Source organism: Leiobunum rupestre, chromosome 2 (genome assembly GCF_980474605.1).
Source record: "Leiobunum rupestre chromosome 2, qqLeiRupe1.1.hap1, whole genome shotgun sequence".
Taxonomy (NCBI): Eukaryota; Metazoa; Arthropoda; class Arachnida; order Opiliones; family Sclerosomatidae; genus Leiobunum; species Leiobunum rupestre.
The window spans coordinates 11,355,682-11,378,629 of record NC_143385.1 but is presented as its reverse complement, the minus strand read 5'-3'; the positions used below and the strand labels follow the sequence as shown (position 1 = coordinate 11,378,629).

The window sequence follows — 22,948 nt, the reverse complement described above, 5'->3', positions numbered from 1 at the left end:
TCTCACTAACTTCCGTTTCCCATCAGTAAAGTTGATGACGCGTATTTCGTCACGGAATTGTAAGTGACGTAATTTACGTCATATCCCGTGAACAAGGTTTCATTAACGAAAATGCTTTTATGGCATACTTATGAGTGATTATGTTACATGTGATAATATTAATAAACAACTAGTCTTATACCCTTGGCACCACCTTAGGCCCTAGTCATCAAGCCACTTTCAGGTGACCGGTTGATAATGAATAGGAGGGTGGTGTTTAGCTATTCATACCAACAGAGCCAACATCTCCTTACACTCGTTATTATCGTTAACCTCAACAAGTTTTAATGGAGTGGGTAAACGGAAGAACTCGGGAAAAAACCTTTTTAGCCAGTTGGGAGAAAAGTTGCAAACTCCACGCGGATGAAGTTTGCGTAGGCAAAATCTTAGTATGGTGTTCATAACATTATAAAAATGATATGTACGAAATTTTATGATTTTTTTACATTATTATGGATAATACAAAGAAAAGCGTTCATGGCAGCCCTTTTTCAAGATGATGTCGGAGGCTCACCCTCTAGTGTTAGGAACTTTTAGTATATTTTTGTTAAGCTCAAAACTACTAATTTTAATATAGATGGGCAAATGTAAGAAGTAAAATCCGTAAGTTCCTGGGCTAAAAGTAACTAACTTTAATTGTCCGTTAGCATAGGTTCGAAAAAATAACAAAAATTCTATTATACACGTGATAAACAGGAGGAAAGCAATGAGGGCTTCTATTCCGGTTAAGAAGTTATTTTCCATCACCTATATATACACAACATTTAGTCACCAGATGGCAACATCTAAAAACTATACGATTTAAAAATGTCCTGGGTAACCTTTCTAAATTAGGCATATGAATGTCTCAAAATTGTAAAAACTTTTTTCTAGTCATATACCCGATACGGGGTATTCACCACTTTAGTGCTAGTTAATCATATACCGACACACTTAATTTTAAAAATATTTTTCTCATATTTTTTTATAATAATACTAATAAGCTATTAGCTTGGCTAATACCCAAGGAGCCACCTCAGGTCCAGCGACTTTTAATGACATTAATTCAAGTGGCCGAGCTGTACTGTGGCCCGCTTATTTTTCAAAACGCTTTGCGGAGTTAAATTCATAATGTAACGAGTTTCTAAAACGGTGTACATCGGGAAAATGATTTATTAATTTGTACTTTTACATTTGTTATAATTTTAACATTTTATATTAATAAATGAACAAGAACCACTTTATACACGAACGATAAAAGCTTAACACATGAACAATAAAAGCTTAACACCAGAAATGTTAGGGAAGTGGTGACATGATCAACGTTTAGCGAAAGTGTTTTCCCACGTCGTAGGAACATCGATAAAACAAGTAACGTTGTATCTACGTGTTGTTGCTACCTGGGTTTTAGTTTGCGATTGTAAGACGTATTTCGGAAGGAAAACAGTCTTTTGAAATAAAATAAAACCCCCAAGAGCATTTTCGCAATTAATAACCACAGAACATTCGCGCAAACGATAAATTATTTCTGAGAAAAAGTAGCGTCTTATTTTAGGAAAGACTGTGAGCCAACAGTCGAGAGCTTACGGTGAAATCACCTCTAGGGCATTTGCTTTCCTTAGAGATGAAATATTGAAATTTTCAGGAGAACTAAATTTCCGAGAATGTTTCCTCAGGCTACGATAGCTAGAGAGAGAGGAATAAGGCGTAAAATACAATTTCCGAATTTCAACGTTTTTCGATTTCACGACGATTGGATTTGCGCCTTTTTTGCGACCAAGGGAATTTGAAGCATTACACGAACGGTTCCAGTTCACAATGCACGCGAGGGGGAGTCGGAGAAAGTTTCCTAGGAAAACCAGAGGATGGCGTTAAATGATGTTCGAGGTAAGTAATCCAGTTGCCGAGAGAGTAATCTTGTCCAAAGAACTCAATCAAACTATAAGTCAATAAACTCTTCGGGAAAATGTTTTCCTTCGAATGTATATGGCTTAACACGCTATCCACTTACTCTAGTTGCTACGGGAATGATATATATGTGTAAACATTATTAGGATGATCTTCAAATTTGAATCTTTGATAAAAATGAAATGTTTGCTACAATTTTGTATAAATTCTTTGAATTTCAAACTTCAGAATCTTGCTGCAAAATGTTCGAATCGCATTTGTCAGAATCGTTGTGAAAGAATTCGAATAGCCATGGTCTAAATCGTATTACAAATGTTCGAATTGCATTTGTTAGAATCGTGTTGCACATGTTCTAATTTCATTTGTTAGAATCGTGTTGCACATGTTCGAATTGTATTTGTTAGAATCGTGTTGCACATGTTCTAATTTAATTTGTTAGAATCGTGTTGCACATGTTCGAAATGCGTTGGTCTGAATCATTTTCAATGTTCGAATTGAATTTGTCAGAATCGTGTTGCAAATGTTAAATGCACTTGTCAGAAATTTTTTGTAAATGTTCGAGATGAATTTCTCAGAATCGTGTTGAACATGTTCGAAATGCATTTCTTAAAATCGTTTTGAAAATGTTCGAAATGCATTTGTCAGAATTGTTTTGAAAATATTCGAAATGAATTTGTCAGAATCGATTTTTAAATATACGAAATTAATCATCCAAAATATGACACTTAATATAAACATAATGAGCAATCTTCTATAGCTTGATTTTTGGACTGAACCTGGACTATTTGAAACTACAATAAATATATTCATTTTTTAAAATAAATTCGATCATATGGAATTAAATCGTTTAGATAATATAAATAACACGAATTGGTCGTTAAATTGGATCATTTGACACTAATTTGTTTTAAATTTCAATAATTCCAAAAAGATTATATATACAACACCCTCCTCGTGCACCAACGGAACCACTGTTTTAAATAAATTTGAAGAAGAATATTTTCAAAATATTACGAATAAATGACATTAAATAATTTTTGGTACCATTTAAATTAGTTCGCTTTCAGACTATCCAAAGGTAATAACCTAAATTCAAATTCAGAGAGCTTTCGGCACGCGACCTCCGAAAAATGGGCCTCCACCGTTTGCTGTAGGGCGCTATCTATAGTTGGTTGCCATGGTAACTAGGTACCTAAATTCAGGGGCGTAGGAACCAGGGGGGGCAAGGGGGGCAATGCCCCTCCCTAGAATTTTACTGGGAGGGGCAACTAATGTTATTGCCCCCTCCAACTTTTTGGTCAGTTGAAATATTCGCGAGGCTCAAATTATCATTTTAAAAGCATATAAAGCTTATAGAACCTCAACTGTGTTTAAATTTCAGTCTTTTCCCGCCAATGTATATAGTAGAAAAATGTACAAATGCATTCGGAGAAGCTACACTTCATTAAAAATTCAAAACCATTCTCTAGACCCCTTTTGGTTTCACTTTGCCCCCTCCAACTTCTAGAACGTTCCTACGCCCCTGCCTAAATTTTTCGAAGTTCCGGTAGTAAGTGGGTAAACGCTCATTGGTAACGCACGAGGCCGCGGTATCGAATCTAGGGTACGAGTTCTATATTATCATTGGTCTAACTAGGCCAAAAGCTCCTCTTATTGGCGTCACGGGTGCTATTAGGGATAAAAAACCCTAGGTTATTACCAATATTCTCAACCATGAAATAGATAAAGGAAAGAAATAGACCTACACAAATTGAATATGCTAATTTACAGCGAGAAAGCGAGAGAAGGCTATTGACGAAATGAATACCGGTAGTAGTCCATATAGTCGATGTACGAAATTTCAGTCATTATTTAAATTTCCCTTCTCTCGACGCGAGAGTAAATCGGCCGCTGTAAATAGGCAGAGGCTTAGCGCCTCGAGATATAACCCCCGATGAAATCGTGCGCGTAAACAACGTCGTCGGCTTAGCAGTGAAGAGACCCTCGGCCAAAGGGCTCACTTCCCGAAACGTATCGCGGGTTTCGCCCCATAAATTCCATCGCCAAGATTACCTCGAAAAAATGGCACAAATAAAAATTTAGGACATTTTATTTACCGAGCTATCTTTCGAAACCTCGTCGCGTTGAGCGCGGCCTTCGGCAGAGGGCGCGACCGACCAATTCTCGACGACAACGAAAGTAGGGAGGCTTTTGTTACGACAAAAAATAGCGTTCGCGGCTCTTCTTATCTGCGAGCGGCACGCCGCAGGTATATATGATGGCTTTATTATTCGACGACTAGCCGCAGATATGATAGCCCCAAAAGCCCCGAAGAAGATATCTCCGAAGCCCGGTGCGTCGAAAGACTAGCGCTTCGTAGCCAGCCAGCGTATTCGCGGACACAACAGGGATCCGTATCGGAGTCGAGCCGGGTCGAAGTATCGGTTATCAGCAAATTGATTTTTCAATACGGCTTCCAAATAATCAACATATGCAAATTCGTTCCCCCACGATACGTTAGCGCCCTCTTTTATCTATCTTCGGAACCATCACGGCGCTCATCCGGACCAAGAAGCCAACAACGCACCCGCTTTTCATTTTGGGAGGGGGGTCAAAGGGGAAGGGGAAGGGGTATTATTTGGGAGGGGGGCACTATCCGGAAAGGCAGCAGCAGAATCTCTTCAAAGCCAAATGCATTGTGAAGGTGGAAAGTTATTGTGTTTGGCCTCAAAGTGTTTTTATCGGGTTTTTCCGACGGTCGGAGGGCCGCGTTCTGCTCGTTGAAATTCGAAACATTTAAATTTTGTCCCCTTTTTCGGCGCGCCTATGCTTTAAAAAGCCCGATCGAGAGAATGTGGCCAGACAAAATATGCGCCGACTTTTCGCCCACTCTTTTCAATTTCACTTTTTATACGCATTTTTACATTCTTATTGAACATAGATTATAGATCACGTAAAATCACGATAATTTGCGTTTTTATTTACTGATTTGTATTTTATACCCGGGTACTTCAACGGTAACGAAGTATCAGAAGAATGTATCGAAAGGGAACTTAAAATATATTTTTTTTATTTTTTCAGCTACGCCGAAGCTTTTTCTACATAATTTAGACTATAGAGGAACCCAATCACAAAGAGTGGAAGGCTATCAGCGAAACTTTTTAACAATTTTCGTACGCAACGTCTTGTTTTAGAGGCGTGAAATTAACAAGTTAGCCTAAAGTTAATGTACAATATCTGGATAAAAAAGTAAATTTATATTGTAAAAAATGTAAAAACAACACCATCGCTCTTAGGACTATATTTATTCACGCCGTTGGTCCGTTAAGATTAATGTTTCATGCGCTTCTATAAGGCCTTCCTCTCTATGTGAGTGGGTTACTCTATGATTTAGACTTTGTTTCGTTGCCGGCATTACCGCAATAACTAGATACGGATAATTAGGAGCTACGATTTCCTACGAAATTTTTCCAACATCGGAGTACCTTCAATATTACGAAATCACATAAATATACAAAAGTTATTTTAAATATTAAAAAACAATTTATATCGCATTTTTTAATTAAAATTAAATTTGTAAATAACGGGAAATATTCTTTTGGTAATAGTTTCGAATCATAGCCACTCCCCCCTAAAAATTTACCAAAAAGGCCAACCTACTTTCAAACTCAATTTAATTGAAAGTACTTGAAATGTCAAGGTTAGTGAAAGTCCCCAATTCCCCAGAAAACACATTTTCCACTACCTACTCCTCCGAAACACTTTTTCTTTTATTTTAAAATGAAAATTTTCTAAGACTAAGAAACCGTTCGCGCTATTCCAATAAAATCAAATCAAATCCCATAATAAAATAAAACTTTAACACCCCAAGCCAAAAATGACATTACACTGTTTTGAAAAAACCCGATTTCATATGGGCCAAAACTTCCAACGAATAACATAAGATCGCGAAAGATAATAATAATAATCAGCTATGCTAATCACCCAAGGTACCACCTTAGGCCTAAGTCATCAAGCGACTTTTGAAGCCTTTAATTCAGGTGGCCGGGTTACAATGCGTAGGAGGGTTGTGGCCAGCCCTGCAAGCCACGCGAGCCAACAGCTCCCTACACTTAACTATTACCGTTAACGTCATCAGATTTTTATGGAAGAGGAAACCGAAGAGCTCGGGGGAAAACCCCTTAAACCAGTGGAAAGTGAACTTGCAAACTCCAAAATCCGAGAACAAACCAAAACTATCATGCTCATTGGAATTCAGGGAAACGAAATATGCCTTAAACGACGTCGAGGTACGAAGATTTTGAATTTGAAAATGTAAAAGGCTTGACATGAAGTCGATGAACGACGAATTTAAATTTGAAAAGCTTTAATGCCTTAAATGGAGTTGACGTGTAACCAATTTAAATTTGAAAAGTAAAAGACCTTAAATGACGTCGATGAATCAAAGAGTATAAAAACTACGTAACCTAGAGATATAATGACGGTCGAAAGCAGTAAAGGAAGTTGTAGCAACCGGGGGGGAAGGCACTCAGTGAATTTGCACTTCAAATTTCGGTACCGCAGCGCCACTACGTCAGTATTTAGTACAATAAATAATAAAACCGGAGAAAAATGGCAGTTACGGTGTTGCGGAGGTGCTAAATTTGGCATTTTGGATATTTAATTGTCTAATATCTGTCAATTCAAAAAAGTGACAGTAATTGGTTACTGTTTCGTGATTTTTTTAGTTAGAATTTGTGGATTCGTTGTTTCGGTGTTTATTTTCAAAAAGTGAAGAATAAAGCGTTTGTTCTCTAACGTTGCCAAGTTCTAAAGGTAACCAATTCCTTAAGGAATTTTCAAGAATGTTTAACTAAATCAAAATGATTGCCACTTAAAACTGCCGTAGTGGCGCTGCGGTACCGAAATTTGAAGTGCAAATTCACTGAGTTACTTCCCCCCCGGTTGCTACAACTTCCTTTACTGCTTTCGACCGTCATTATATCTCTAGGTTACGTAGTTTTTATACTCTTTGGATGAATGACCAATTAAAAAAATTAAAAAGTAGAAGTCCTTAAATGACGCCGATGTACGACAAATTAAAAATATTTAAAAGTAAAAGACCTTATATGACGTCGATGTACAATACATTTCAAATTAAAACGTCATAATGAATAAGACGACGTCCACGTGTGAAAAATTTTAATTTCAAAAAATTAAATGCTTTAAACAACGTCAACGTGTGACTAATTAAACACAGCTTCGCTAAACAAAATGTGATCGTTCTAAATATGAATATTGCGGGGACTATTCTCTGAGAATTTGGTCTGGCGGAGTAAAAGAAAAGAAAACGTGGTTCGGGGTGTGAGTAAAAGGAGGGAAGCGTCAGAGAAAAAGGAAGGCCCGAAAAGCATCTTCGCGTTGAAGCCGGGATAAAAAGGACCAAGTTAGATGGAAACTGAAAGGAACATCTCGAGCATTCTTGGAGAAGGCTTTTTCCGCCTCGTACGAAATCTGAAGGGCAAAATGATAAAAAAGAAGTATCATCAAAATCCCTCCAAGAGGAGCGAGAGAGAGAGAGAGCCAGAGAAAGGGAAATGTAAAAGCGTGAAATATGTGTTTTCGCCTTGGCCGGCTGTCAGACGCTACTTTCTCTCGTCGCTGGTGGCTCTTTTACGCCAAAGCGAGATTTTTTCGCCGTCAACCAACATCATTTTTACTACCCCCTCTCGACTAGGCAGTCTCCCCCTCGACACTTCGGCGTGGCCGGGCTTGTCCGCCCGTCCATCCTCCCCTCTTTTCTCTTCCCCCACTCTCTTCGGGCCGGCGTCGCCCCGGCGTTGGATGGGAGACAGGCCTCGTAACTCAAAACAGAGTTAAGAGGATCGGACGACGCGAACGGGGGTGGCGAAATATCCCCCGCATATGTCAGCGTCATAGGGCCCTTCTTACGCTAATGGCCCCTGTGGCTGCCCCTGTGGCTATGAATTATAAGGGCGGAAGAACAAAACAGGCGTCTCTTCCCCCCCCCCCCCGCCCGCGTCATACTCCAGGAGGGAAATTCTGATTTCCTCGTTTTCTTCCGCATCCTTCAGCCATCCATTGTGTGTACGCTTTAGGAAGGCCGCCCTTGTTGCCCGGAATAAATGATTTATTATTTTCTTATCCTTTGAAAATATGAAAAGAAGTGACTTACGTAGGATAAAATTACTTTACACACAACCGAACAACGTAATTTTAGTCTCAAGGCCTATTCGTATGACCCAACATTTACTAAAGGCCTATTCACTCGAGCCAACATTTTAATAAACGCCTGTTCACCCGAGCCAACGTTTACTAAAGGCCTATTCGTATGAGCCAACATTTTAATAAAGGCCTGTTCACCTGAACCAACATTTCCTAAATACAGATTAACACGAGCCAACATTTACTAAAGGCCTATTCCTAAGAGCCAACATTTACTAAAGGCCTATTCGTACGAACCAACATTTTAATAAAGGCCTGTTCCCCCGAGCCAACATGTACTAAATGCCTATTCGTACGAGCCAACATTTTAATAAAGGCCTGTTCACCCGATCCAGCATTTACTAAATACATATTAACACGAGACAAAATTTACTAAAGGCCTATTCCTACGAGCCAACATTTACTAAAGGCCTATTCGTATGAGCCAACATTTTAAAAAGGCCTGTTCACCCTAGCCAACAATTACTAAATACCTATTCACAAGAGCCAACATTTACTATAGACCTATTCCGACGAGCCAACTTTTATTAAATGCCTATTCGCACGAGCAAACAGCAATTGTTAGATTTATTCAATCGAAGAGATGTGAACGAAAATTATTAGACTTAAATATTTGGAGGTATGCCTCCGTTGCAAAAACCGACCGTTCATCAAAACTTGGCCGTCAAAAGTGTTTCAATGGCCAACAAGTTGTGTCCAACTGTCCATTCACAAGGAGCAACTCTGTTTACGACCTGTGTTGTCCAACAATGTTTTGAAAAATGTTAGCTAGTGTGAATAGGCCTAAAGAATTAGATAAAAGTTTTGGTGCAAAACTAGCTCAATATGTAAGTGTCTGGCGAGGGGTAAGACAATCTCAGATAATCTGTACACCGAGTCCGTGCATCTAGTACTGTTAAAGGTACATATTTTCAAGAGTTCGCGAGTTCCATTTAGCACTGTCAAAGGTACGGCAGTGTACACCGAGTTCGCAGATTGTCTTACCCCTCGGTGTCTGGTTTCCAAACGTAAAGCGATGATTCGTTCCACACCCAAAAAAAGAACATCAGTAGCGTAAGCAAATGGGTAACACAGAATGGACCAGTTTTCGGATAAAGTCTCGCAGCAGCGTACCGAGTTTGTATTGTGCTTTGACGCGAATTTCGTGTAAAAAACTCTTTTGTATATTGAAAAGGATCTTATTTGTAGTTGACCAAAAATAGTAAATACCGTTTGAGCACCCCCATTATAGTTTCTACTACATCCACAGTGGATGCCGTGTGTTTACAAGGGCAGTGAAACCTTTGTATTGTCAAAGCCGCGAGTAGAGGCATTGTGGCGTACCTTTTTGGATGATCCACATCAGTACGCCACAACGCCTCTATACTCGCGTGGACAAGATCTCTCGAAAGTAAACTGGTTATAAATCCATGAATTTATTTGGTAAAACGCAAATAAAATACTATGGACAAATTTTGCGATTCACTGAAATATTTTATAGATTAATCTCAGTAATATATTCATAATTTTAAATAATTATTATGATATTTTAAGCCCTGCATCATTAGAGTATGACAATCTCCAAAAAACCCGATAGTAAATTTCATTATAGACCATCTTCCAAATTAGAAATTCTTCATTTGACCTTCTTCCAAATTAGAAATTCTTCATTTGACCTTCTTCCAAATTCGAAATTCTTCATTTGACCTTCTTCCAAATTAGAAATTCTTCATTTGACCTTCTTCCAAATTCGAAATTCTTCATTTGACCTTCTTCCAAATTAGAAATTCTTCATTTGACTTTCTTCGAAATTAGAAATTCTTCATTTGACCTTCTTCCAAATTAGAAATTCTTCATTTGAGCTTCTTCCAAATTAGAAATTCTTCATTTGACCTTCTTCCAAATTAGAAATTCTTCATTTGAGCTTCTTCCAAATTAGAAATTCTTCATTTGACCTTCTTCCAAATTAGAAATTCTTCATTTGAGCTTCTTCCAAATTAGAAATTCTTCATTTGACCTTCTTCCAAATTAGAAATTCTTCATTTGACCTTCTTCCAAATTAGAAATTCTTCATTTGACTTTCTTCGAAATTAGAAATTCTTCATTTGACCTTCTTCCAAATTAGAAATTCTTCATTTGAGCTTCTTCCAAATTAGAAATTCTTCATTTGACCTTCTTCCAAATTAGAAATTCTTCATTTGACCTTCTTCCAAATTAGAAATTCTTCATTTGAGCTTCTTCCAAATTAGAAATTCTTCATTTGAGCTTCTTCATTTAAGCTTGTTCAAATTTGAAATACTTCATTGATGTCTCTTGGACTTCTTAGTTAATTCAACAATTAATAAATTATATAACATACCAAACTAATTTTATACTTTAAAAAATAAAATAAATTAACTCAAAAAGCAAAGTTTGTAATGGAATTATAACACGGTTGTAATACATTTAAATCGTTATACCGCAGTCTTAGCGATTAAACCCAAAAGCGTGACCTTTCGGCCCAAAGAACTGAGCTTCGAGCTCAAAATTTCCTTCTAAAAATGATTTATGAGAACGGCGGATAATTGCACCGGAAGAAACGATTAATTTCAAAACAGACGCTTGAATAAGAAAGCGTAATTTTCTTATTAATCACGAACGTGTGTAGTGCGCCATCCAGCGGAGAAAGAAGGAAACTCGATATTCGGCCTGAAAAGGAGCGATATTTCCTCGGCTCTTTTTACAGATGGGACGCGCGCTTGAGCTTTCTCTGGCTCGATCGATACTGGACCCGCGGCTAAAAAAAGACGAACACAAAAGCCCAAGGAAAGCGGATTTTTTTCTTAGCACTCGTATACGCGGGTGGGCGCAGTTCGCGGACTTAAAAAATGCGGTCGCGAGCAGCTCGGTGACGTTATCGGTCTCGACGATAACGCGAACTCTCATTTATTACGAGAAGGGCCGAGCCTACTCGCGGCCTTTATACGCGAGCGGCCACAGGAGAAAGAGACCCGATCGCACCTCAGTCTTAAAGAAACCGACGCTAATGGGCGCACTCCGCTCATTTTCGAGTGAGCTGGAGCGTTAAAGGTACAAATGAGCTGTAACAATTTAGATAAGGGGTGTCAGGGCCGGATTATTTTTTTTTAATATATCAAATAAGGCAGTAACTACTAGCGGTTTGATTCGGGACGTAAACGGAATGTTATGTTGACTGAGCTCATTTGGTGGCGCTCACTGAGATATTGCCTCTTTAGTAGGCCTTTCTATAAAGTAACATTGACCTTATTGTTTTGATGTTGCTGCTGCGTTACGGAAGACGTAGCATTGACGTTTCACTATGAAAAGCTCCGTACATAATAATAAATTCGACGAGGCACCCTATTCTTTAATATAAAATTAACTGAGTTTCTACGTATTTCATGACGAATGAGCTACATAATAACCATCTCAGCAAGCGTAACTTGTTTTATGAAAAAGCCTATTGCGCTTAAAACAGCTCAACATTGAAATGTTTTATCTCGAAAAGATATTAAATTCTTATAGTTATAACAATTATAATAATAACAGTGCAATCACAGTAATGGGCATTACTCGAGGGGTAAGACACTTGCGATTATTTTGTACGGGATTTTGGGTTTTAGTGGAGATTTTGGCGATTTTATCATTACTTTTTAAAGTGATTTTGGGATTTCAATTTTAATTTACCATAGAGAGAGATAAAAGATTTTGCGATTTTAGACAAAGTGTACGGGATTTTGGTAAATCTCCGACCCCTCGGCATAACTTGCTCATTTTCGAATGGGCTGGTGCGTTAAGAGTACAAATGAGCTGTAAAAATTTAGAAATGGTCGATCTTTAGTAAATGACGAACTCAATATTGAAAAGATTTATCTCAAAATGATATTAAATTCTTATGGTCAAAAATAATTATTATAAACAGGGCAATCCCCGAAATGAGCATACTCTGCTCATTTTCTAGTGGGATGGAGCTTTAAGAGTATAAATGAGCTGTAATTAATTACACACAAATTTCATTGGTTAGACGCTTTAGCGCCTGCTGTCGTCGGAAGGGGAAAATTCCGAAATTGTCTTCCCCCTTTCCGTAAAACGTTCAGTGAAAAGGCTCATCCAATGAAATTTGTACACAACACCGCGTTAGCGTGTTTAAAGGCTAGCAGCTCCTAACTAACACACTTATGGACCTAATAACAAAAACGGTATGAGTGTATGATTGTGATTGGTGCTTAGAAAGCTGTGACCGTAATATAAGAGACTGAGAAACTGATGAGAGATCCCCGAAAAGTGTGTGAGCTGAGCGCGAACTTCTCGAAAATGCCCAGCACCATAGTGCCCAACAGTGCCATCTACTCGAGGTCCTTCTTTAATCAAATTACTCGTCTTTCGGGGTGCATCTCCTTTCCTTGGGGTTCAACCTGTCTTCTTGCTCAGTCACTCCCCCGCAAACATTTCGGAGGTTTTCGCCCCATCCAAGTACGCCTCTTCTTGGTGTCCTCCGTATTATTTGGGTGTCCTGGATGAACAGTCCGCGTGGATGTCGGAGGCGCCATTCATCCGAGCTCTCTCGCTCATCCGTTCCATCTTTACGAGTGTGTGCCTTACAGATTAGTGACCGCTAAGTGCGGGAGGCCTGCCTTCGAGAGGCCAGATTGGAAGAGGCAGGATGCGGGGCAGAGGCAGACAGATATCACTCTCTCTCTCTCCCCGCAAAAGCCCTTTCTATCTCGCCCCTCTCCGAAGTCTCTCGTATAAAGTGCTGCTGTTGGATTTTCCACGAAAGGGACAAGGTCCACGATCGCGCTTGTCCAGAGTACGAGCCTTCATTATTTTACGACACCAATGATATCACAGTATTTGCTTTTATTATTCTTATTATTAACTACTGGTCAGTGTTGTTAGTACGAAAATACGTTTTGGATTTATTTCATCAAATTTAGTACGTTTCGAAAATTTATGATACGAAATACGTTTTGGATTTATTTAATCGTATTTAGTAGGTTTGGAAAATTTATGATACGAAAATACGTTTTGGATTTATTTAATCGTATTTAGTAGGTTTGGAAAATTTATGATACGAAAATACGTTTTGGATTTATTTCATCGTATTTAGTACGTTTCGAAAATTTATGATACGAAAATACGTTTTGGATTTATATATATATATATAAATAATAACTAAATAAATAATAATAATCAGCTAGGCTAATACCCAAGGCACCACCTTAGGCCCAAGTTATCTAGCGACTTATAATGCCTTTAAACAGGTGGCCGGGTTACAACGCGTAGGAGGGAGGTGGCAAGCATATATATATATATGCAATATCGATATTTGATTATTGGTTTTAATTTTGCCAGTTTCAATAGCATTACCGCCATCTCTTGGTTTAAAAAATTTGCACTGAAAATGGCAGCGCGTTCTTAAAATTAATCTCGCGCAAAAGTACCATCTTAGCCAATTCAAATAAAAGTGCGTGGCAAAACTATTGTAGTTTAAAAAAATCACGCCCACAATGGCGGCCATGGCCAAAGCTAAGGAGTGCTACTACTCTATCGCGGCAGAGTGTTGTCTCTATGTGGCTGACGGTTTTTTTGACGTCACTAGGTTAACTTAACAAACAACAACGTGAGAGGGGAGCACGCGCAGAGGGGATTTTCTCTCTCGTAGGCGGGGCCAAAGCCGTCAGAGTGATCTTACCATATGGCAGGATAATCATTCCGAGATATGGATTCCTGCTTTACGTTATAGTCAAGTTAAGCGACCGTCTTGAAAACGTGAACGGGCGAACTTGTATTTATTCTGCATAATCTACGCTTCTTATACGTTTTCAAGATGGTGTTAAAAAATTTAAAATGAAATTAAATTATTAATATATTGCCATTTCCGGGTTTCTCGGTCTAATAAATGTGAACGCGGCTCGATTTGGTCTTCTCCTCTGAGAGAGAGAGAGAGAGAGAGAGAGAGAGAGAGAGAGAGAGAGAGAGAGAGAAAGTCCATAATGCTCCCCCAACTTCCATTATTGTATAGTGGGCAGTTTTGGCGAACGAGAGAGCGAACTGGGGGTGGAAGACTGGCTAGAAATATGCCGTATATCAAAGTTGTAAAGCAAACGCGGGGCTCCACACATACGTCTAAAATACACGCTTCGGTTGCGGATGCAATTTTTTACGCTATGGGCGGATTAGAGATGGCAGCGTATACGTCCTTCGTCCAGCGCCAATGATGGAAATAGCGGGAGCGTCATCTATCGGACGACGGGAGAGATTCGCATTTGGGGGGGGGGGGTGGAGAAACAAAAGAAACAGGGGGGAAGGGGGTACAATCCCGCGATGGTACAGTATGGACATCATCAATATGAGGCTGCGAAACAGACCCGCGCTGTCGCCGGGAGACAGGTCAGTCCAAGGCGGTCTCGAACGCATCCCGGACGCCGCATCGGCACCCCCCAAAAAGAACACCCCCTCAAAACCACCCGAATCGTTTCTTTCCCCGGTTTTATTTGTCGAATGGCGGCATACTGATTTTTAAAGAGAACTTTGCCGTATCAATCATAAAAGCACTTTATTTGAGTAACTATTCAACTGGCTTTGTAACGGAATGAATTGGAACTGATTTAAAGGTTTTAAAAGTTGCTAGAGGAGCTGGGCCTAATTATTATTGTTATTATTATTATTATTTTGAATAGGTTATTTAGAACAGCGGTTCTCAATTTATTTTGCTATGGAGCCCAAAATTATCCACCTAATTCTGGCGGAACCCCAACTATTTTTTTTAAACTTATCTTAAAAGACTCTTGACACAAACAAAGATGGCCGCGCTGCGAATTCTCGGAACCACTGTGACCCCTGACCCTTCCGCGGAACACCTTTTGGGAACCGCTGATTTAGAAATACAGACTTTTTTACTTCTTTATTACGTGTTATCTATTCTACAGATATTATACCAATATAAATTAGTATAATACGGTAGCCATTGCCTTATACAGTTCTAGTTCAAGTAGCACCATAAGTCTATAATATAGTTCCATACGTTTGTCACTTTGGTGAATATTTTACTGAGAGCTAGTAACGGAGTGACGTCATCACAAGCAGAAAATCTCCCCCTAGCGAGGCGCTGTCAAAGGCTACGTGTGACGCGTTAGCAGGCAGACGCAAAACGGCGACGAAGCCGGTAATGCAGCCTGTTTTGTGAATAGCACTCAGTAAAACTTTTGCATGTGAATAATAGGAAGTGTCACACTTATATATCATATTATACACTTATGGTAGCACGTAATACGAATTTTCTCGAATAAAGTTAATTCTTTTGTAGTTCTTCAAAACGCTGACTAGGAGCGAAGGTTAAGCAAGTCGAGTTACATGAATTTGGAAATAAATTTGAAATAAGAATCCTGGGGTATATTTTACATTAGATGGACTTACTATTTAATACTTAATGTTGCTTTAACCTTCTTTTTAGTATATTTCGATTATTATATTTATATGGCTTTTAGAGTAATATCGGCGTGACGTATGTCAACGCCACCCATGTTTTTCCCTATAGATAAAAAAAACTGCCCTCAAAATGGCTGCTATAGCCCAAAGCTGCAGAGCAATAGATATAAAAAAATAGTTTTTCTTTCAAAATGATGTTTTTGTAACATGCCTTATTTTGGCTCTCAGGTAGGGAAATAGTGTAAAATTTTTTAAGTTAATTAATTATAACGTAATTAAAGAACAAAAGGTGCTGAATTCACCCAAACGAAAGTGAAATCATGGTATGGAAAAATTAAAAGTTACTTTAGGTAACGCAGTAGGTGTTTCGGATAGGACTGTGCGATTAGTGGTTTTAGGCAATTGGGTCGGTTATCAAGTATCAAATTCTTTTTCATCGAGTATTCGCGTCGAGTAACATTGTAGTCGAGTCGAGTAATGGAGTGCTTGATTAAGGGGAAACTTTCTTTTATTCAAGTCGAGTAACTAAAAAAACCGGGTTTATTCAAGAAATTATGAAATTAAATTTGAAAGGAGTATATAGTAACTTTCAATGTTGAAAAAATATTCCTTTAATTTAAATGAACCACAGTTTCCACAACTTTGTAGGTAGCGTTTATTGACCCCGAACAAATTGTAAAAACCCCTCTTTGAACTTTGAAGCAACGAGGATAGAAAAAACAAATACTCGACGAGTTTAGAGAGCAGCTTATTCGAGTAATCAGGTACCCGAATATGCAATTTTTCGGTACTCGGTAATCGACGAGTATTCTCCAATTACCTATTCGAGGTCGAGTTCGAGTAGTCGCACTGCCCTAGTTTTGGAAAAAAATATCATAATTGATTGAGGCTTTATCATGAAATATAGTCAAACCAGGAATCTAGTAAAACATAAATAGTCGAAATATGTCAGTAAAATAATTCAACCTTTAGTAATCATTTTTAGGTGCAAGTAGGTCAGTGAACAAAATATTTCATCTAACTGTCTCTGTAGTAGGCTCAATTACCATAGAAACCCCAGAATGTAAGCTCTGGAGCAATTCTGAGAAAATTTAACACCTGGATGGTGAAAGATTATCCTTCGGTGTAGGAACTTGGGGGAAAGGGGATAATGCTCAATTAACTTTATGCTTGATTAAAAATTAAAATTTATGAAATAAAGGTAGGAACGGTTTTCAGAGTGACCACAGAATATTTTGAAATCCTTTAATGGAATTATAGGAAATTTACTAGTGAAATGTTGTAAAGTATATTAAGAAAATTGGAGAAAAAAAGGGAAAAAAAGAAGAAAATTGGAGGGAAAAGGAAAATATATGAAGAAAATTGGAGGGAAAAGGAAAATATATGAAGAAAATTGGAGGGAAAAAGGAAAATATATGAAGAAAATTGGAGGGAAAAAGGAAAATATAGGAAGAAAATTGGAGGGAAAAAGGAAAATATAGGAAGAAAATTGGAGGGAAAAAGGAAAATATAGGAAGAAAATTGGAGGGAAAAAGGAAAATATAGGAAGAAAATTGGAGGGAAAAAGAAAAATATAGGAAGAAAATTGGAGGGAAAAAGGAAAATATAGGAAGAAAATTGGAGGGAAAAAGGAAAATATAGGAAGAAAATTGGAGGGAAAAAGGAAAATATAGGAAGAAAATTGGAGGGAAAAAGGAAAATATAGGAAGAAAATTGGAGGGAAAAAGGAAAATATAGGAAGAAAATTGGAGGGAAAAAGGAAAATATAGGAAGAAAACTGGAGGGAAAAAGGAAAATATAGGAAGAAAATGGGGGGGGGAGATAAAATTAAATATACAATAAGAGAAAACGTTTGTAAAAATTGTTTAAATGGAGTATACGTTAAATTAAAGGAATAAATAGGAAATATAGGAACTGTGGGCATCCTGAGCTTAATAGAGAAAATAATAAACTACGGCAACTAATGTTCTTAAGAAAAATTGGTCTTCTATCAAATTAAACTGAAAAACTTCTATATTTTTGTTAATTATCCATTTAAATTCATCTATTAAATTTCCAAATGCTAAAAATAACAAATCTAGTCCGTTTTGGAGTTTCAATTTTTTTCTTATCGCCAGGGGATAATGCAAATAAGAGTCTCGAAGGAACAATAGTTTTTTTAAGTTTTGTACATTAGTCTCAAATTGAAGTAATTCTTAATATTTTATGCTTTATTTGTTGTTGACTCTGTTATTTAAGATTTTATCTATTTTTCACGTCACAAGAGGGGGACGAACACTCTGAGCGTTGCTAGGGGTTTTAGGGGCGTTTGAAACACACCATAGACAGTATATATCCCTTAGGGCGTCACTATGTTAATTTAACAAACAACAACGTGAGAGGGCAGCGCGCGCAGAGGGGATTTTTTCTCTCGTAGGCGGGGCCAAAGCCGTCAGAGTGATCTTACCATTCGCGATACGGCACGATAAGCATTCCGAGTAGTGGTATGGATTCCTGTTATAGACCACACGCGCATACCATCAGTATCCAAGCAAAATTTAAAATACATACAACGGCTTTATGTGTAAAGTTAATCGCTATTTATTAGTGCTTGGTGAGATGAAACTGCTAATAGGCTGAACCATAAATCTATAATATTGTTCCATAAGTTTGTCACTTTGGTGAATATTTTACTGAGAGCAGGTAACGAATTAACGTCATCACAAGAAGAAAATCTCCCCCTTGCGAGGTGCTGTTAAAGGCTACGTGTGACGCCTTAGCAAGCGGACGCTTAACGGCGACGAAGCCCGTAATGCAGTCTGTTTTGTGAATAGCACTCAGTAAAACTTTTGCATGTGAATAATAGGAAGTGTCACACTTATATAACATATTATACACTTATGGTAGCACGTAATACTACTTTTCTCGAATAAAGTTAATTCTTTTGTAGTTCTTCAAAACGCTGACTAAGAGCGAAGGTTAAGCAAGTCGAGTTACTTGAATAGAGCGTTCTATAAAATAGGTGTGGTGGGCTTTCCCCCTTTTGAGTTCGGAGGAGGTGAAGGTTTGGCCGGTTTTTCGTGTGAGTAAAACGTTTACATGTGAAGAATATGAAGTGTCACACTTATGTAACAATATCATACACTTATGACTGGACTAATAATAATAATAATCAGCTTGGCACCCTTGGCATCACCTTATGCCCAAATCAACGAGCGATTTTTAATGCCATTAATTCAGGTGGCTGGCTTACAATGTGTAGGACATTGGTTCCCAATTATTTTGGCTATGGAACCCTAAATTATTTAGCTAATTCTGGCGGAACCCCAACTCATTTTTTTACTTATCTTAAAAGACTCTTGACACAAACAAAGATGGCCACGCTGCGAATTCTCGGAACCCCTGTGACCCTTCCACGCTGGGGTTCCGTGGAACACCTTTTGGGAATCGCTGGCGGAGGAGGATGACGGTAAACCCTTCATGCCACGCGAGGAAACAAACAAATATATAATAAGGAACTTTGATCGCGCTTTAAAAATTAAAATCAACCGGGTATGAAAAATTTCGGATTTACATAGATAGAACCTCTCTATTGGACAACGGAAGAGTTCGCCCTAAAAAGAAAATCAAGCGAAAGAAGAAATGAAATCGGATCTTTATACTAATACGTAAAACCGTAAGTTTAAAACATTCGTCGCGAGTCCCACGATAGCCAGGCAGTCTTCGGGCTCTTACGCGAAAAAAGATGGAGTCGCCGAGAGTCGGGGAAGGGGTCGTGGGTGGCCAGTGGTAGAGCGAGCGCGGAGAGCGGGCGAAGAATATGCAAATCGCTCCGAGGGAAAATATTTTCAGCGTGTTAAATTGGAAGTCCATGCAAATTAGAAGCGTTTTAGCGTTGTTAGAGCTGCCCAATATCAGTCAACTTCTGTTGGGCGGAGAAATTTGGGAGTGAGGCGGCGCGGCGTAGGGATATCTAACGATGAGCTCGACGCAGATGCTCAAGAGGCGCCCCATAAATCACGGGGAAAGCCACTTCCCTTAGCGCCCCCTACGGACCGTTTTCGGAAATAAAAAGATGCTCAGCCTAAAGTCGTTCCAACGAGGAGCCCGCGATCGGTCTTTTGCCGGCAGCGCCACCCTTTCCCGATGATGTCCACCCACCCTTTCCAGTTGCTTCCCAGCCCCCGCGTTTTTCCCTCTTATCTCTCGCCCATGGTAAAAGGGAAAAACCGTTATCTGCCGCTTCCCCCCGTCCACTCCCCCCCCCCCCCGCGCTTACGTCTTCTTTTTCCCAATTTCCTGCGCCCATGAAAACGATCAAAGTGACTTTGGCCAAAACAATCATCATTGTCATTTTTTATTGCTTCACAAAACGCGAACCTTTAAAGGGTGTCTTTCGTTCCGCCCACCCCAGCCACCCACAATCTCTCCTTTTCTTGCTTTCTTTTTTCGTGACATCGATTTTAGTTTGGGTTTTTTTTAGCCCCTTCTCGTTCATTTTCTCTTTGTTAATCTAAAAGAGATAAAATGTTGGGAATCTTGTTTAAAGAAAATGATTAGTTGGGTTTTTTTTTTCAAAAAGAAGAGTTTAAAAGTTTAAAGGGAGTGTCGTACAGGACGGTCGATGGTGGATCAACGAATTTCACGTTTTGGTCGCAAGAAAGGGAGTTTTGGATTTTTACTCACATTTTTTAAACAGCGTTTCCCCCTTTATGACGCCGATGTCCAGTGGCGTACCGAGGGTATATGGCACCCGGTTAAAAAGTTTCATAATGGTGCCCCCCTATATACCGAAAAATTTAAAATAGCTTGGTATTTTTTTTTATTAAAGACCGTGATTTTAGTTTAGTCTATACTACCTTTCACCGTTATTTTAGTATCGTAGTTGGTACGGTCTTACTTAAAATTTTATATAACCTACCGATTAATTTACCAGCCACAACAAGAGTCCGTCCTTCGTAAGTTCGATTTTGTTCCGGATATATCATAGATATGAGATATTGTTATATATTTTGGAAAAACTAGAAATTTTTTTAGATAGAAATCTGAACAACTGAAAAATTAAAATTCTATTGAACGAAGAATAAGAATTATCAGTGGCTGAAGGAACAATTGGATATAGAAGATAGGAGTGTTTTGGCGCCTCCTACATGATAGCCAGCTTGGCGCACGGTTAAATATTAACCCCCGTAACCCGGGGAGGTACGCCCCTGTCGATGTCACAATATTAGCGTTCACGCTTTGCCTTGAAATCGATTCCAGTCAATTCTAAACGTTTCGAAGAAGTTGTGTGAACCAGGCTAAATCGTTTTAAACTGATTCAAACCGTTTTCTACAGCTTACGTGTGAACTTTATTTCGTAAAAATAAGTATGAATCGACGTAGAAGAGTTCAAAATTTTAAGGGAAGAGGAACTAAATCAAAATATCGTCTGCTAACACGCGCCACAAGTTGTTTTTAACGTAACTAGCACCAATCATTCCTAACTTCTGTTAAACCTGGTGTCGAAAATGTGAAATACGTCGATCTATGGAAGATCGAACTCCTTTCTCAATCTTAGATATTATCAGAAGTTAAAAATATATATTTTCAGAGAGAAAAATAGGCCAGAAAAGTTAGGGCTCGGCGTTCGGATAAGAAATTTTCCGTTCCAGGCTCGAAGTATATTTAATTGTGCACAAATTTCTTTCCAACGGTTATTTTTAAAATAAACGGAAGCCTGCCTAGGAGCATGTTTCAAGCTAATAACATTAGCAAGACAGATGAATAATTATCTGTTATACTTCTGTTCTTATCGTAGCTTGCTCGTAGGGTGTCTTATTTTCGTTTTTAGGACAACGAGTTTAAGTTGGCCATGACATTTAGACGCCCATGGTGGCCACGTGATTTTTCGCAAAACCGTATAACGGGCGGGCTACGTTGCGTAACGCTCATCAGAAACATCAGTAAGTTGTCGACTTCACCATTTTGGTACTGTACGGCTTTTTGCAATTCCGGTTTGGATGTCATATTGCCCATTTGATGGTAGATTTCGCCACCATGTATTAAAACCGTTTATTCCCATTCGACCGAAATCCCATTCGGCGGAAAGAATTTTAAAATGTAGCCCAATTGGCGGGGTGATTTGGTATTTCATTTATAAGGTATGTACTATCGAAGATCCATGTTTAGGTTAGGTTAGGTTAGGTTAGGTTAGGTTAGGTTAGGTTAGGTTAGGTTAGAGTTGGTTAAGTTTACTATTTCAGTTTTGGTTCAGTTACTTTTCTTGACTAGGTGAAGATAAAAATATAATTCATGCTCATTCCATTTTATTTTCAAATAAATGCATAGTACAAAGATATTAAAATGGCATCGCTAAATTCATAGCTACTGCATCTAGTAGGGAGAGTGCTACTTCATTTTGAGATTAAGACGGAATAAATAATTATTATTGATGTATAAATACCCTCCTTTATTAGCTATCCGCTACATTGCAAACGACTTCAGTAACTAAATTGAAAACATAGCAAAAGTCAATTTATATAGCAGCGTTCGGTCGAATGGGACACATAAAAGCGTTCGGTCGAATGGGACACCTCAAAAACCGCCTTCGGTCGAATGGGATTTCGGTCGAATTGGACTAAAGCATTAAAACACTAGTGACTAAAAAATGAAGCCGTTCAAGCTTGGATTAATAATAGTGTTACCTGGATTTATTATTCTACAGTAACGCGTGCATTTCGAGAGGGAAGAAATGAGAACGCGACGATGTGTTTTCGACGGAAAACGTTTTTAGATCCGTTTCCGTTTGTTACGGGCTCGGATCTCGCGATCGGGATTTTGAAAATAACGGCAGTTAGGCTTAACGATTTGGATCTTCCATCAATTGCACTACAAGTAAATTTACTTGATTAAAAAGAAGAAGTTTAATATAATAAGATTAATTACCTTTATGTAAAACCCTAAGTGTATAATATTAATACATAAGTGTGACACTTTCTATTCTTCACATGCAAAAGTTTTACTGAGAGCTATTCACAAGACAGACTGCATTACGGGCTTCCGGCTTCGTCGTCGTTTTGCGTCCGCTTGCTAACTCGTCACACGTAGAATTTGCCAGCGCCTAGCTAGGGAAAGATTTTCTTCTTGTGATGACGTCACTACGTTACCAACTCTCAGTAAAATATTCCCCAAAGTGACGAACTTATAAAACAATATTATACACTTACGGTAAAACTAACGAATCCAAGATCGAAGTTGCAAATCGCGCTTGTATCAAAACGCGTTTTTAGGTCTAATATAAAAAGCACGGGGTTTCTTGTTTGTTACGGGAGTTTCAACAATTCCCCGTTTAGCGGTGCGAGGGTCGTAAAAGCCATTTGTGGTCAGAAAAATGTGGAAGTGATATAGACACGCAACACTATTATTAATCCAAGGTTTAACAATCAAA

General features: G+C 38.6%; 1 protein-coding gene across 1 annotated transcript in view; it reads right to left on the bottom strand.

Moving 5' to 3' along the window:
• LOC149956118 (uncharacterized) overlaps positions 1-22,948 on the bottom strand; it is a 33,184-nt gene that overhangs the window by 4,240 nt on the left and 5,996 nt on the right. The gene's annotated exons all lie outside the window — the stretch shown is intronic.